The sequence below is a fragment of the Nelusetta ayraudi genome, unplaced genomic scaffold (assembly GCF_046127955.1).
Source record: "Nelusetta ayraudi isolate G7.1 ecotype Tasmania unplaced genomic scaffold, CSIRO-AGI_Nayr_v1 ptg000042l, whole genome shotgun sequence".
Classification (NCBI taxonomy): Eukaryota; Metazoa; Chordata; class Actinopteri; order Tetraodontiformes; family Monacanthidae; genus Nelusetta; species Nelusetta ayraudi.
The window spans coordinates 22,516,221-22,532,182 of record NW_027466092.1 but is presented as its reverse complement, the minus strand read 5'-3'; positions in this window follow the sequence as shown (position 1 = coordinate 22,532,182).

Below are 15,962 nucleotides of genomic sequence, written 5' to 3'. Positions count from 1 at the left end.
CACTATTTTTTTTTTCTTAGCTGCTAATTGTTCAAAAATGCTGATGTTAAAAGTGTGTTTGCACAGTAAATGTTATGGCACTTTAATTCATATGGCAGTACATTTAAAATAACTGGCCGTCAAGTTCCAGGAACTGACAAACTGCACTGAGTTGAGTGAGATTCTCCAAAGGAACTCCAGTATAAATGTGGACTTTACATTCTAGTCCCCTGTGAAGAAAAACCCAAAAGTGAACGTTTTTGTGCCTCACCCTTTCTAACTGGGACATTTGCAAGGGAACGCAGACTGGTTATGCTGCTCCCTGATAAAAGAAAAATGTTTCTGCTGTTACCTCAGAAATTGCCTGTTATTATTGTGGCTCAGGATTTTGGAGGTAGATTTTTTTTTATTTTTCATAAGGAACAGGATAACAGTAATGCCCTGGCATTGGCAATAAGCTTTAATTTTGTATAATTTTGTTTTAACTTTAGATTTACATTAAAAATGTTTCTGTGTAAAGTGCTGATGTTAACTGTTTGCACAATAAATGTTATGGTGCTTTCGTTTATATGGCAGAACATTTAAATTAAAGTGTATGAAAGACTTCTTTTAAATTCATTATTGGCTTTTGCGTATACGACGTGATTAATCGTGACTGATCAGGTAAATCATGCGATTAATTGCGATTAAAATTTTTAATCGTTGCCCAGCCCCAGTAAAAACATTTTTCTGGTGCCAGCATTTCGTGAGGCAGAAGTTGATTCATACTTCAGTGCCTTGGAGCGAATAGCTTCGCCACTCAACTGGCCAAGAGACATGTGGCCTGTCCTTCTCCAATGCAAGCAGGTGGGAAAAGCACAGGAGTTGGTGTCTGCTCTTTTCTTAGAAGACAGCCTGCAATATGATGTTGTAAAGGAAGCAATTTTTCCTGCTTATGAGCTTGTTCCTGAGCCCTACCGGCAAAAATTTAGGAACCATAGAAAATCCAGTGGTCAAACCTTTGTCGAGTTTGCATGGGAGAAAAGCAACCTCTTTGATAAATGGTGTGCAGCTAATGATGTCAAAAATGACTTTGAGTCACTCCGTGAGCTCGTTCTTTTAGAAGATTTTAAAGACTCTTTGCCAGAGAAGGTGGTAATGTTCTTGAATGAACAGAAAGTGTCGTCATTGTCCAAGGCTGCTGTCCTCGCAGATGAGTTTGTGTTGACCCACAAAAATGTCATCTCATCTTCCCCCCCGATCGGACAGGCCTTCTGCTTCTCGTCCCACAAGAGCCGAGTCTAGCCACCTCCCCCTTGAAAAGGCTAGAGGGAAGGGACTTCTGATTTGGCCATAAAGCGGTAGACTGCGCGACACCAGGGCTCTCGACCATCCAGGGTAAAAACTCCCCGAAAACTTGAATAACTATTGTCAGATATCATATTAACTACAAAGTGATCAGGGGAACGTTGGAATGGGAAGGAAAACTCGATTCAACCAAAACAGAAACACGGTAACAGACAATATGGCGGAACTACCACCTTGCTCTGAAACAGAGGGAGATGGCGAAACGAACTCCTCGTGACTAACGACGCGAAAAAGGGCTCGGACATAGAAATTATTAGCAAGGAGATACGGGATTTAAAAATGGAATCAAAAGAAGTCCTTCGCACGTTTGGAGAAACACTGAGGAACGACGTGGAAAAAGACTTGGACGACTTCAAAGACGAAATAAATCAACAACTTGCGAAAGTCATCACCGAACAGGAGCTCCGAACCAGCAAGATCAAGGAGGCTGAGTCGCGGATTGAAAAGCTAGAACGTTGGGCACAGGAAGCTAATGACACTCTGGTCATATCACTGAGAGAACAAAAAGCTCTTCAGGACAAGTTAACTGACCTGGAGTCCAGGCCGAGGAGAAACAACCTACGTATCTATGGAGTCACTGAAGGAGAGGAGGGAGAATCTGTGGCCAAGTTTGTGGAAGACCTGCTGAAAAGCAAACTGCACCTGCCAGCAGATTTTAATTTCCAAATTCAGAGAGCACACCGCTCATTTGCACAGAAACCAGCGGACGGTGCCCAACCGAGACCCATCATTGTTAACTTTCTGGAATTTACTACCAAAGAGAGGGTCCTGAGAGAGCTATGGACAAAGAAAATAGAACTGGGGAATAAAGTACCGTCATTCCATCACGATTACGCGACAGAGATGGTCCAAAAGAGAAAGGAGTACAACACTGCTAAAAGAATCCTGAAGGAGAAGGGCATCCGCTTCCAGACGCCATTCACCAAGATGAGGACCCACTGGGATACGGGAACTCGAACCTACAACAGCGCAGAGGAGGTAAAGGAGGAATTGGCGAGACGAGGCTTGGCGTAGAAGACGGCGGTGGCGACGGGTGCGGAGGGGCCTGCGGCACTCGGTGCCCCGCACTACGACGGAGTGGCAGTGCAAGGAGGGATCCTGGAGGGGCTACGCATTAGCACGACGCATCAATACGCATAGATCATCATCTATCAAAAAAAGACTAGATGTGGCGAGGGGGAGGGTCTGGCGGAGGTGGAGACAATTCAGATGGTGGGTATAAAGGAAAATTGGGGGTGGGGGGGGAGTTGCCTGACAATGCCACCTGGGGAGTTGCACCCCAGGAAATAAACTATAATAAAATTCCTCGGGCTACACAGGTTCGTTACGCTTTGAAATTTAAGAGGACGAGACGGACTTCCAATGAAACGGCTTTATTTGACAACAATTTAAAATAGACCAGGTTTAGATGCCTGAGTGTCAAGGAAATAAGTACCATACAAAAAAGACTGTTCAACATAAGAAAATAAGGGGTGTAGTATCTGAATCTATGTATATGACATCATGTGATCTTATGTATATGGCCTGATGTGACCTCAGCAGTGAACCTGCTGCACTTCTTCCCTAAGGGCGTCTCAGGGTCCATATATGGTCTTGTTGTTGCCAACGGCCACCAAATTGAAAACAGATGGTCATTGGGGGTGCAACTATGGAATGTATACATTCTCCCCCACTTCTAGCATCTTCCTCCCTGGTTGCTGGGAGGTATAAAAGGTGATGGGAACAAAGCATCATCGGAGTTGCTCACATCTGGCCCAGAGACATCCCCAGGCTTTCCATGGTGCCTGTCTGACTTTTGACTTCTTTGAAATAAACCAGTTTTTATACAACTAAGTCTGTGTCAATGAAGACTCCTTCAACATCTACATCACTTGAATCCACCAGAAGAATTCACCACAGGGGAACAGGGCCAAAGAAACCAAAGAAAACTCAAAAAAGGGAATAAACAAAGCTAAGGGAATCACTACAAACCAAAATTCACGCTACGCCAACTCCTGTCCTAAAGAAAAGAGAACAAAATTAACATACTAATACCTTGAGACACCCAGGCAAGCGTTAAACAGTTAGAACGAAAGGAAAACTTTTATTTATTCTTCGCACACACACACACACACACAAAACAAAACTGCCTGGGTGCAGTCGCTCCGAGTCGCTGCCTCCCCGCCGAGCGCCAGAGGAGGAGTGGGGGAGGGGGGCTTCAGCTTTAACAGCCAAGCGGTGAATGTACAACGATCACGCACACACAGCACCACCTCCCGATGAACGGGCACCAGCCAGGGTTCCTCCTCCAGCTGCGCTTATGGCCCAGCCCGCTCTGGGATTGCTAGCCGAAATGCTAAGAACTGCGAAGGACAGAGTTCTCAGCGTGGACACGCCAGAGGACAGAGTGCTGACTCCAGCCTGCGCTTGTTTTTAAAAGAGCTGCTTTCACTCTGCACTCTGGCGCAGGTGTAATCAGTGCGTTTACATGCAGAGCTTAATCGGACTAAGCAATAATTTGGTTTTCTCGTCCAATCGGGGTTCTCACCTTGTCCCCCTATACATGCAGCTGAGAAATTTGAATTACTGACGGGAACGTGTCCTCCTCCCAACAGTAGGGGGTGGAGTGAGCCTTTTCAGCTGGTCAGCTGCTTTCGGTTGACATATTACATCATTATGACATAGAATGATAGTTCATAATGTACGTGTTACTAACTTTGCTCTCGTTCTTGTTGGATGCGGGTTCGGAGCAGACTGGTGGGAGAGTTTGTGTACAGGTTTTGCAAAGGAACGGTGTCTTCAGTTATACACACGCTCATTAAAGTGCCGACCGTGGAGGACGCTGGTGCCGCTGCACGCCGTTTCCAGCAGAATAACAGCGAAATTATCGAAATAAAAACAAATCAGAAAAACATCTCTTTGCTGTGCTTTTATTTACAAAGTTGAAATTCTTCTAACTTACAAAAAATGTGAACGAAAAGGTAGAAATATAAATACGAAGGAATACGTATTTGTTCAGGGGTGCGCAAAGCCGGAGCCCTGCATTTGCTGCGCTACCCTTTTTAAAAAGGTCTCCGTTGCGCGTTATTTTAATATGTCCATCTCGTTTAGAAGAGAAAGCATCGCCCCGGTCTCATCCTCTCTACAAATGTCAACATTCTTATTCGCGTTTGCTGGTTGTTTCGCGCCGAAGGCAATAATTCAAATTTCTCTAGTACCATGTAAACGCACTGAGGGACGCAAAGATTGCACTCCGGCGCAGGTGTGATTGATGACGCGAAGGTGGGGGCAAACCCACCTAACACATAGTTAATTAATTAATTAATTAATTAAAGTGCTTTTTGAACCTTTGGCTGCTCCCTAGATTGTGGAAACGGGAAATGAATTGACTCACAGCACACAGTCACATGCTTGCAGCTGGCTTGTAAGCACAACAAAAAAAAGAAAAAGACACTGAGCGTAGATGAGCACTAGGAAGGACTAACATGGATAAGGCGTCAATTGTAAATGGAAAGTTCCACTTCAAAACCCTGCCAGATGGCAGTCTTGACAGGACAAAAGTGATATGCATTTACTGTAAAGCTGTATTTAGTTTCCACCGGAGTACGAGCAGTCTTACGTTTCACTTGTCTGCGAAGCATACAGCTGACGCGGAGAGCCCTCCGCCCCCTTCTGAGGTAAAGCAAACCACGTTGGATGGTGTGGCACGGAGACCACTGGCCGCGTCCACCACACGCCAACTTTCAACAGCGGGGGCTAAATGGGTGTGGCTACGGCTTGCAGGCCAATTAATGTGGTGGAGGACGAGGGTCTGCGCGATATCATATATATTATACTGACTATGGATGAATATGACACTGACTGGATGATTATGGCACTGACTGTGGATTACTATGGATGCTGAACAGCTGTTATAGGCTATACTGCCTAACTGCACTATATCAGTTGAGTCCTGTACTGTATTGCACTGCCCCCTGTTTAATGCACACTTTATTTATAGTTTTGATTTAATTTAATTTATTTTGTGCATCACAGTTTGATGCAATGCATAAGTGTCATCCTTTTGTCTTAATGGCTGCTGAAAAAAGGGGATGAATAGTTCAAGTTGGAGTTGAAAAGTAAAATAGAGAAATTTTGGTAGTACTAGTAATCATTACTATGTAATGTTACAGTTATGCCCATCTGTTATCTTTGTTGGGCTTGAGTTTATGATTATTTTTTTTACCCTGTGCATCTTTTGTTTTGTTAGTAGTACTTGTCATTGCTCCAACACGAATAAACATGCTGCATCCACTAGATGGTGCATTTGCCTTATTTACAAGCACCACGGTCATCGGAGCTGATTGCTGCCAATCTCAGCAGCGTGCGTCTACTAAGGTCTACGAAGATTCCACAATCTATTACACCTCGTGAGCAAAACAGGCTACAGGTAAAATTAATCATTCATCTCAATCATTTATCTTCAGTTGAGCAACTCAGGCAAGTTAAACTGATTTAAAAACAAACAAACACTATAATACTAGGAAAAGAATCCTCTATATTTTCAATAAATACAACAGATTGAGTATTCATAAAAAAAAATGCTTACTTTAAATAAGAAAATCCAACAAACCAACAAGTGCAACACTAAAAAGCAAACCAACAATCAAAATAATGCTTAATTGCCTTAGTTTCGTCCCACACTTATCAGCTTAGCTACTAAGAATAACACACATTATTCACCTGGACAGAAGGAGGTTCTGAGGAACGTGTTGGTCCTGGAGCTTCCTGGTCAGGATGTTCGGGAGATCCCTCTGGCTCAATGTCTGGAGCGCCAACATATTTTAGAATTGCTCCTGCAGAGACAAAGCTCACTCGATCATCAAGCAAAACAGATCAGAAGCACATTTTCCTATTCTATTATTACAGTGATGTTGCAGTAATATAGGAAAATTAAAAATGAATTTGTTTTTAAATTAAACATTATGGTTGCAGTGTCCCTTTAAAGCTTTTACCCAATTACAAAACTGTCATTTTTAAGAGTTTTTGGCATTACTTTACACACTGTACTAGTTAAAGTAATAAAACTAAGATAAATGACCCACTGCCACAACAGTCTAAAATAGTCAACACCATGCCAAATAAAGTATTTCCATAAAATATTTCTTTGAATTCTAAAACAGTAGCACATTTCTAATTAAGGGCCTACAAAATACAAACTAAGCTTAGTAAATTCATCCTAAGTTAAGGCTAAAATAACATTAAGAGTCAAATATGTGAGAGACAACTTCCACTGAACAATAACAGGGGACTGACTACAACAACAACTACAACATGCCCTCCCTCCCGCCCTCCCTGTTAGAATGTGAATAAACGGGTGTGGAGTCAATCAGTCATTCCCATGGCAGGATAGGCCAACATGGCAGGACATGGTCAACTTTCATAAAACAAACAAAAACGCTGATTCATGACGAACAAATATTAGCCAGCCAGCTAACATTTATCCGACGCTAGCTAGCTGGCTAGCAGGACAAATAAACAAACTTGGGGGGGGACAACAGCGTTTCACCTCCACCTCTCCAGCCCACATCACAAACAAATAACTTACCTTTCCCCTTTGCAAGTTTTTCTTGATCAGTTTTCTTTTCCTTCCGTTTTTCCGCACCGCTGGGATAACTCCTTTTTGATGCCATTATGGTGTCTGTTTGTTTTTAATCCTCTCGCTAACGGGAACGAATGGTAGCTGTCAATCATTCACGTCATACCTGTGCGTCGCCGGCCCGCAACGTCACAACCTGCGTGACAGTGCGGCAAGCCCCCAGAGTCCAAGATGGCCTCCCATTGCTTTCAATGAAGTTGCTCACCCAGCGCATGGCTCCCAAAAACCTTTTGACTTCCGAATTGATGGGATAATAGAGCATGCGCAGTTGTGTCAGTGTGGAGACCGTCACTGACAGACGCTCACGAACCGTACAAAATTCAACATGGAAATCAATGTATTTTTTACGGAACAACTGACGATTGTTGTTTGGAAATTTTAGAAATAATGATGATGATGATGATGATGATGATTATTATTATTATTATTATTATTATTATTATTATTATTATTATTATTATTATCATTATTATAATAATATACTATTATTTGTGTATTAAACAAGTGAGCAATGTGCCACTGAATAATAAATGATAATTCTTTGAAGCAACTCTCTTTGGAAAGCAGACAAAGTAATGAAATGATTGGTCTATTTATTTCATCAGAACTAAAAAAAACTCAACGATCTTGAAAGTTCCTCCCTGAAAGTTCCTCCCTTTCTCTTGCACCTGTCGATGTGTGTAGCTAACACAAATTTGCAAATATTTTGTCGTCCTCATGGAATAAAACAGCACACCATGTTAATTTATCAGCGAGTGCTCTCTCTTTTCATGCAATTCATCACGCTTAACATGTAATGCTGAATCATGAAAGCTATGGAGCAAAAAATAATAATTACATAAACCACGAGTGAAATAAAATGTGTCATTCATTCAATAAAGATTTCATTCATTCATCTTCTATACCCGCTTATTCCTATTCAGGGTCACGGGGGTCTGCTGGAGCCTATCCCAGCTGTCTTAGGGCGAAGGCAGGGTGACACCCTGGACAAGTTGCCAGTTCATCGCAGGGCCACATAGAGACAAACAACCATTCACACTCACATGCACACCTACGGACAATTTAGAACGTTCAATTGACCTCACATGCATGTTTTTGGAGTGTGGGAGGAACCCGGACAGAACCCGCGCAGACACAGGGAGAACATGCAAACTCCACACAGAAAGGTCCCAGGTCCAGGCCCCGGAATCAAACCCACGACCTTCTTGCTGTGAGGCGGCAGCGCTAACCACTGCACCACCGACTATTTTATTACTTAGTTGAAAATGCCATTCTATTTCATTTAACAAAGCATATCATTATTTCATCATGCATTTAATTGTTTTGTGGTCCTGTGTTTTAGTGCTTCATAATTGTATTCTGTTGTCAAATTTGCCCATCAAAGTCAGATTAGTAATCCTGTACATCACTTTAAGGAAAACCAATTCTAGGTAATGGATTGCAGATCTTGTAGTGACCTGTTACAATGGAAAGAAATGTATACATAATAAGTACGTCTGTGTGCCCGATATTTTAGCTAACACTAAACTTTCTGCACAACTGTCTGCATTGTGCTTTTTCTTCGGCCACAGAGAACAGAAACGTCTGTAGTTCTTTGTTCACCCATGGTACAGTTTCATAAGCTTTTCAGTTCTTAATACGTGTTAATGTAAAAATCCACACGCGAGGCATTTAAAAATGGCGGTTTTGGTCTTTCGTGAAAGACTGCCTTTGGCCAATCAGTGTCCTGAACGTTGCTACGTCACCCTTATGGTCTCAGCTCTGCTCGCTTCGAACCCCAACGAGGCAGGTACCAAAATCCTAACCCCTGGGAACGTGACAATTGTTTTTTTCAATTGAAGTTTTCGTTATTTTGTTCGTTTTCGTTAACTATTATAACCGTGGTCAGGACCTCCAGTGAGAAGATCCATTGGAGGACATTTAGAGCAAACAGTCAGACAACAGCAGCTTCACCACATCAGCTGAAAAATGGAGTTTGGATGCTTTCAGCTTCAAGTCGTGGACAGAAAATGATGCTCACACTGTCACACTGATGTGTTCTGGTGTCTGTTTTCTTCTCCAACCTTCTCTCAGCTCCAGAGGTTGGTGGTCTGCAGGAGCTTCTACAGCAGCAGAAGATCAGTCTGGAGAGGAGATGTGAACGTGTGACTGAAGGTGAAGAAGCAGGAAGTCAAACTCTCCTCAACAGCATCTCCACTGAGCTCTACATCACTGAGGGACTGAGTGAGGAGGTCAACAGAGAGCATGAGGTCAAACAGCTGGAGACCAAGAAGACAAAGAAGACCAAGGAGATCCTCCACGACCGTCCAATCAGGTGCAGCCAGATCTTTGAAGCCTCACCTGAGCAGCAGGGACTCAGGGAGTCAGAGTGGTGCTGACCAGGTCTCTGGGCTGGACTGGGAAGCCTTGGGGTCCCACTGGAGGAGCTGGAGGAGGTGACTGGGTCCAGGGAAGTCTGGGGGTCTCTGCTGAGGCTGCTGCCCCCGAGACCTGACTCCGGATACGGCAGTAGAAGATGGATGGATGGATGGATGGATGGATGGATGGATGCCAGGTGATAGAACATTTCATAAAAACAGACTCTGCATTATAACTTCTATTACACTCTAAAATACTCACTCCAATATAACTGCACTCGTCCTTCTCTCACATTACATTGGATCACAATGACCAAACAACACAACAAAGACAATGATCCAACTGTACTGCCACGTCCAGACTCAGTGTAGGTCTGTAGGCCTCTTGGACCTTCATGTGAACCACTGCGTGTTGACTGGAGGTGAAACATGACTGACTGCTGTCCTCCTACCTGGACAATGCAATCTCACTTTCATTCTGCTGCAGATGGCCATTTTCATTTTACACCGTCCAAATTTACAGCTCAGGGCGCTGGGACGAATTCCAAATTGTGTGCAGATACAGGCCTACACTTCAAATAATGATGAGAAAAATCCAAAGTAAAGAGAGCACTTCCATTAGGAAATAGTCAACATGAAATTTCGTCTTCTACTGACACCTGCTGGTCAAATTGAATAGTTGCAAATATTGTGAAGAAGTTGTCATCTAATTCTAATCCTAAACAATATGGCCATTCCAAGTGAAGTATTAAGACAATTAATCAGGTTTGTACTGCTTGATTGAACACATTCATCCCGTTCCAGTGCACTAAAACCCACTCCCTTCAGGACCGTGTCAGCGAAGCCAAAACTTCCTTGAGTGACGCTGTTTCCCAGCATGCAATGCGAGCTAGCGATTTCACAATACTATTCCATCACAAACATGGATGTAAAAAATAAAAAGGGATGAAAAATGAAACTTCAGGAACACCAACCATTGCAATACAAGCAGAACTGGGCCGAAGTTTTATATTATGTACACCATAATACAGCCTTCTGGTGGACAAGCCATACTATTTAATCCGTGTCCTCCTATGGCACTTCCGTGGGTGGAAGCTCATCCTGCGCCGCGCGCTTACTTTGAGATTGCGATTTCGTTTTCGAGTTGTGGTAACTCTTGTGCAGGGCAGGACCACGAAAATTAAAAAGCAATGCTCTCATTGACTTTATTTTCTGGCAAATTTTCGGATTCAACATCGCACATTTAATCTCATATGTGGGAAACTGCAACCGCTGCTCCACTGACAAAATACGCTAATGCGGAATGAAATTTATTAGCATCCTAATAAAAGAGCCTAACAAAAATGATTTGTTTTCGCTTCTTGTTTGTAACTTGTTGGAATCATATATTTAGTTTAGCTGTTTGTGGTGAATAATATAATTAGTTTAGATGTTTGTGTTGATTAATATAATTAGTTTAGATGTTTGTTTATAATAACATGATTATTAATATAGAACTGTTTAAATCATTTGGCTGACCTACTAATAGGAAAAAGGCATTGTTGCAGGAGGCTCAAGGGGAACAGGGAAGCATATTCCTCATCAACTGGTGACCCTGGGTGACCCTGGGGGACTTTGCGACCACCATAAAACTATATAACCTGGTCATTTACAGGGGGGAGAACTCATGATCCATCAGAGGCACGGGGGAGAGGAGCCTGTGACCTCAGGCATGTTGTGCACTGTATTATATCAACAGGTCACGCTGGAACCAATGATGGGATCATTTGGCTCCCTGCCAAATAAGGACTTGTTTACAGTTTCAATCAGTAATCAGAGACTTGGATCAAAGGCTGCCTCAACATCCAATGAGGTTGGGGTCTGGAGCCAGTCAGAGGAGGACAACATCTGGGAGCATCTGCATGTTTTCTTTTGTATAAAAGGACTGGGTCAAGGGACAGATAGGCCTTCATGCCCTGACAATACTTTGTTGTTGCTAGGATTTTGAACTCGGCCCAGAGATCTGTCTATTTGTATCCTGAATTGTTTATTTACTAAAGATATATTTAAATTGGCATTCTTCTCCTGAGACTTCATTCAACGAACATGCGGATCAGCAGCACGACACAAGGAAAATAATCTCATCCAACAAACTTTATAATGACGACGCCATGAGGTGGGGCGCCGACCAAGTACGTACACGGGAGAGGTGAGTGGAGTAGGCGGTCGTTAATGTGGACTGAGCTCGCATTCTGTTCACACGTCCGTGAGGAATGCTATGCTATGCTATGCGAAGCGTTGAAACCACCTCCCCGAGGTGGTTTGAGTAATCGGATGACAATACCGATTTGGACTGTTTGCACTTGGTTACTTCGTGTGATTTTTGCCGATCGGAATACGAAAAACGCTTCAATTGACCAAGTGCAAACAGGGCCTAAAAGTCAGATGGCCTGCCCTCTTTTGTGAAGCCCAAGTAAGTAAAAACTTAAAAATTACACTGAAGGAAAAGCTCTGGGGGGGGTGTCCGGCTTCATATAATGGCAGTGGTTGATGCTCACTTTTGAGTCATCCAAAACACACACACACCTCAGCGTCCTAACCTCCGAAAGCTGTTTTGAAAAAACAATCTAATTTTATTATAATCTTCCATGACTTCTGTTTTCCATGTAGCTCTACAGTGAGTTCCACAGGATCACCAATCAAAACCTGCCTTTTACCTTTTTTGCAGCAGTTGACAAATACACACTGCAACTGCTGAAGCTCTACAAAAAAAGAAAGAGTGGAAGTTTTGGTGAGAAGATTGCAGCAGTGTTGATGGCATATGAGGAAAGGGTAACTATTTCATTATATGCATTACAGTGAAGTTGAACATGAACAGTGGTTCCTAACATCCCCCTATGCAAATCTTGTTTTTGGTTGCGCAACAGGACAAGAACAGCATCGGTGCGGCTAGAACAGCAGCCCTGGCCGGGATCCATCGGACGTCTTCAGAACTTACAAGGTATTTCTGTGTTCCACTTTTTCCATTAGGTTAACATTCCAGTGTTTCAGGTTTAGGTTACATAAATGTAATGTATGTTAGAATGTGATTAAAAATCAGCTCTCCTTCTCACCCCTGTTTTACACCAGAAGCGTCTGCAGAGCGTCAGCAGAGCGACCGCGTTGACGCTCTGCTCACGCTCCAGCACCCTCCCACACAGGACGCGTTTTACGAGCAGAGCGTCTCCCGCAGCGGCTCGACTGGTTCACAAGAGGATTGCGAGATCGCGCGATAATCCGAGAGTAGCGGGTATTTAAAGAGAACAATAGTAGAACAACAACTATTTGCCTTTCGGACCTCGCGTGTTGCTGTGCATTTGTTCCAGTTTTCCCGAGTTTTCCCGCTGAACAATGGGTAAGTGCTTTGTTTTAATATATATATATATATATATATATATATATATATATATATATATATATATATATATATATATATATATATATATATATATACATATATATACACATGTATATGTATATATATATATATATATGTATATATATATACATATATATATATATATATATATATATATATATATATATATATATATATATATATATATATACATATATATTTATATACATATCTTTGTTTATACTTGTGTTTAAAGTAAAAAAAAAAAAAAAGCTTATTAAATATGTTTTTTGGAATAATATATAGTTTTCATGTTAAAAACAAATATTTGCATTTCATATATTTTACATGATATTGTTGTATGTTATAAGACTTGCAAGACTTCAGAGGAGAGGAAGAATGCGTAGGTACTGGGTGCATCCCCTAAACCAGTAGTAGGTACCTGGTCTGGGGGTTTGTATAGTTTGCTCTGGGACATGTGGAGAAAAGGATTGGAATGGTCCCACTGGAGGATTGTATGATGATGACAAACTTTGTTGTTGTTGATGTTCTTGTCTTTTCCGTAAATCTTGAAGATTTAAAATGTTTATTTTGGCATCATTTCTGTTGTCACTGTTTAATTTATTCAATAGTGGAACCAAGCTCAATGCAAAATGATAACACTCATCAATTTGAGTCTCTGGCATGTGTGGTTTGGGGATGGGCTCCTCCAGGAGTGACATGAGCCGTCCTGCGATGTTTTTTTTTTTTTTTTGCTCCTCCTCGTGTCCTGTGTGTGGTGTAGTTGTTGGGTGCTGGTTGTGAGGGGGCTGCGGGACCTAGATGAGGGCATACTGATCGGGGGAGGAGATCGAGATTGCTGAGGAGTTAGTGTACTGGGCCGCTCCTCAAACTCCTCAAACTCATCGCCACAGAAAGAATGAGGTGTTCCTGTGTTATTGTTGTCACAATACTATTACAATAATAGCTCATTTAAATGATAAATAAATAAACTATTATCACATTTTTCAACATACCTTCTTGGTTGGACAAATGGCAACAAGAACTCCAGCAGTCCAGCATATTTATAATGCTTCTGGCTTCCTCCACCAGCTGATCCACTTGGTTGATGCATTTTTTTCCTGCTTCTCATGAAAGCATCCCTGATCACCTTCCATTTTGCTTTGCAGAGTTCAACTGAAACAAAGTGAAGTCACAGATTAATAAATCATATTCACATTTATGTCATGTTTCACTGTCTCATTGCAGGTTTATTGCTTCGGGAGATTCAATGGCCAGCTTAGCTTTCAGCTATCATCTTGGCCACTGTACAATGGCAGAATCTGTGCACATGTTGTGCGCAGCCATCGAGAAGTGCATGATGGACAGTCATCTGCCGAGGCCAACAACTGAACACTGGAAGGAGGTGGCACAAGACTTCTGGCAAAAGTGGAACTTTCCAAATTGCCTGGGGGCATCAGACGGAAAACATGTTCTCATCCAAGCACCACCACTCTCTGGAAGTCAGTACTTCAATTACAAAAAGACTTTCTGAATCGTACTTTTGGCTTTGGTTGATGCTGACTACCGATTCAGAGTAATTCAAGTGGGAGACTTTGGACGTACTAGCGATGGGGGCATCTACACCGGTTCTGAACTTGGGAAAGGAATGGAGAATGCGACACTTCAGGTGCCGTGTGATGTGTGTCTGCCTGATGCTGAAGAGCTGGGAGAGGTCCCATTTGTCATGGTGGGAGATGCATCATTCCCACTTAAAAAATACCTCATGAGACCGTACCCTGGACAAAACCTCACTCAGCAGAAGAGGATTTTCAACTACAGACTTTCCAGAGCGAGGATGGTGGTTGAAAATGCATTTGGCATTCTGGCCTCCAGATGGAGGATTTTTCATTGCAGGATCAACCTCCACCCCAAACATGTGGACACACTAGTGGTTGCAGCTTGCATCCTGCACAACTTCCTTCTTTGCCCCAACGACAACGAGAGGTTTCTGGACGATGCTGGCAAAAAAGGGCAACCTATGGCTTCCGTCCAAAAAATGAGAGGACACAGGGCCACACGTGAGACCTGGAATGTGAGGGAAACGTTCTGCAAATTCTTTAACTCTCCAGCAGGTAGCGTGTCATGGCAGGATCGAATGATGTAATTCGACCAAGATAATTCATGACTGGAAAACAACGTGCTACCTTGTTCTGCTGTGTACTGCTTGTTCCATTGTGGTCATTGTTCGGTTGTGGAAATTTCATTTTTTTTTCCAAACATGAAAACTCCATTGGAGTGTAAAATAAAATTCAAGCATCCAAACATGTCTTTGCTCTTTCTTTATATGGAAAACAACTTGCTTATCTTGTCACTCAACTTTAATATGATGCTATGAACTACAGTGTCCAAACACTTTCAAAACATATAATATAATATATGATATAAAAACATAAAAAAGTAGTTCAAATATAAATCTTATTTTATGAACCTCTTGAACAAAAGATGCAGAATACATTATGTACTACACCTGTACTATAGTGTTATTAAAAAAACAAAACACATTTTCAATTTTTGAAATGGTGAGCTAGACAACTGGCTCTTTCAAAGTATTACAGAAATACAAATACAGAAATATTTTACCCACCTTCAACTCCAAACTTCTGAGCAATCTCAGCCCACGCCTTGTCCTTCTTTAAATTGTCCTTGTAAAAAGGATGGGCAGTGTCAAAAATAATTGAATGAGTTTCAACCTCCAAAATAAATCCTTCATCGTCCATGTTGTCCAGAGTGTTGTATTTCCAACAAGAGAGAAGAAATGGTTGTTTTTTGGGGGGCAAATGCACAGAATTTATAGCAAGGTGGTCATGCCTCCTGCTCATGGTCTGAGGTAAACAACCAATAGAAATCACCAGTTAAATGCATGACCCATGGGCAAGTGTATGGACAATTAGCATATACAGATGATTGGCTGAGAGGTGTGAGTGGCAAAGGTCACATGATTTAAACCCCAGACAGGACGGCACCGCTGTTTGTGTGTGTTAATGGTATTTAAATGTCCTGTATTTAAACTAGAGAGAAAAACAACTGTAATGACAAAGAAAGATTTGAACATGTATTTTAAAAGTCAAACTGCTGCGATGAGTCATTTATTCTTTCTCTTCTAAGGTTTTAAAAGCTTCATTGTTGATTTCATTGAAGTGAAAACGCCAGGTTCACATTTCAAAGTAAAATACAGCAATTAAAAAAATATATATATGCATTATATATTATTTTGAAAGTCAACCAGATCCACCGTGTTTTTACA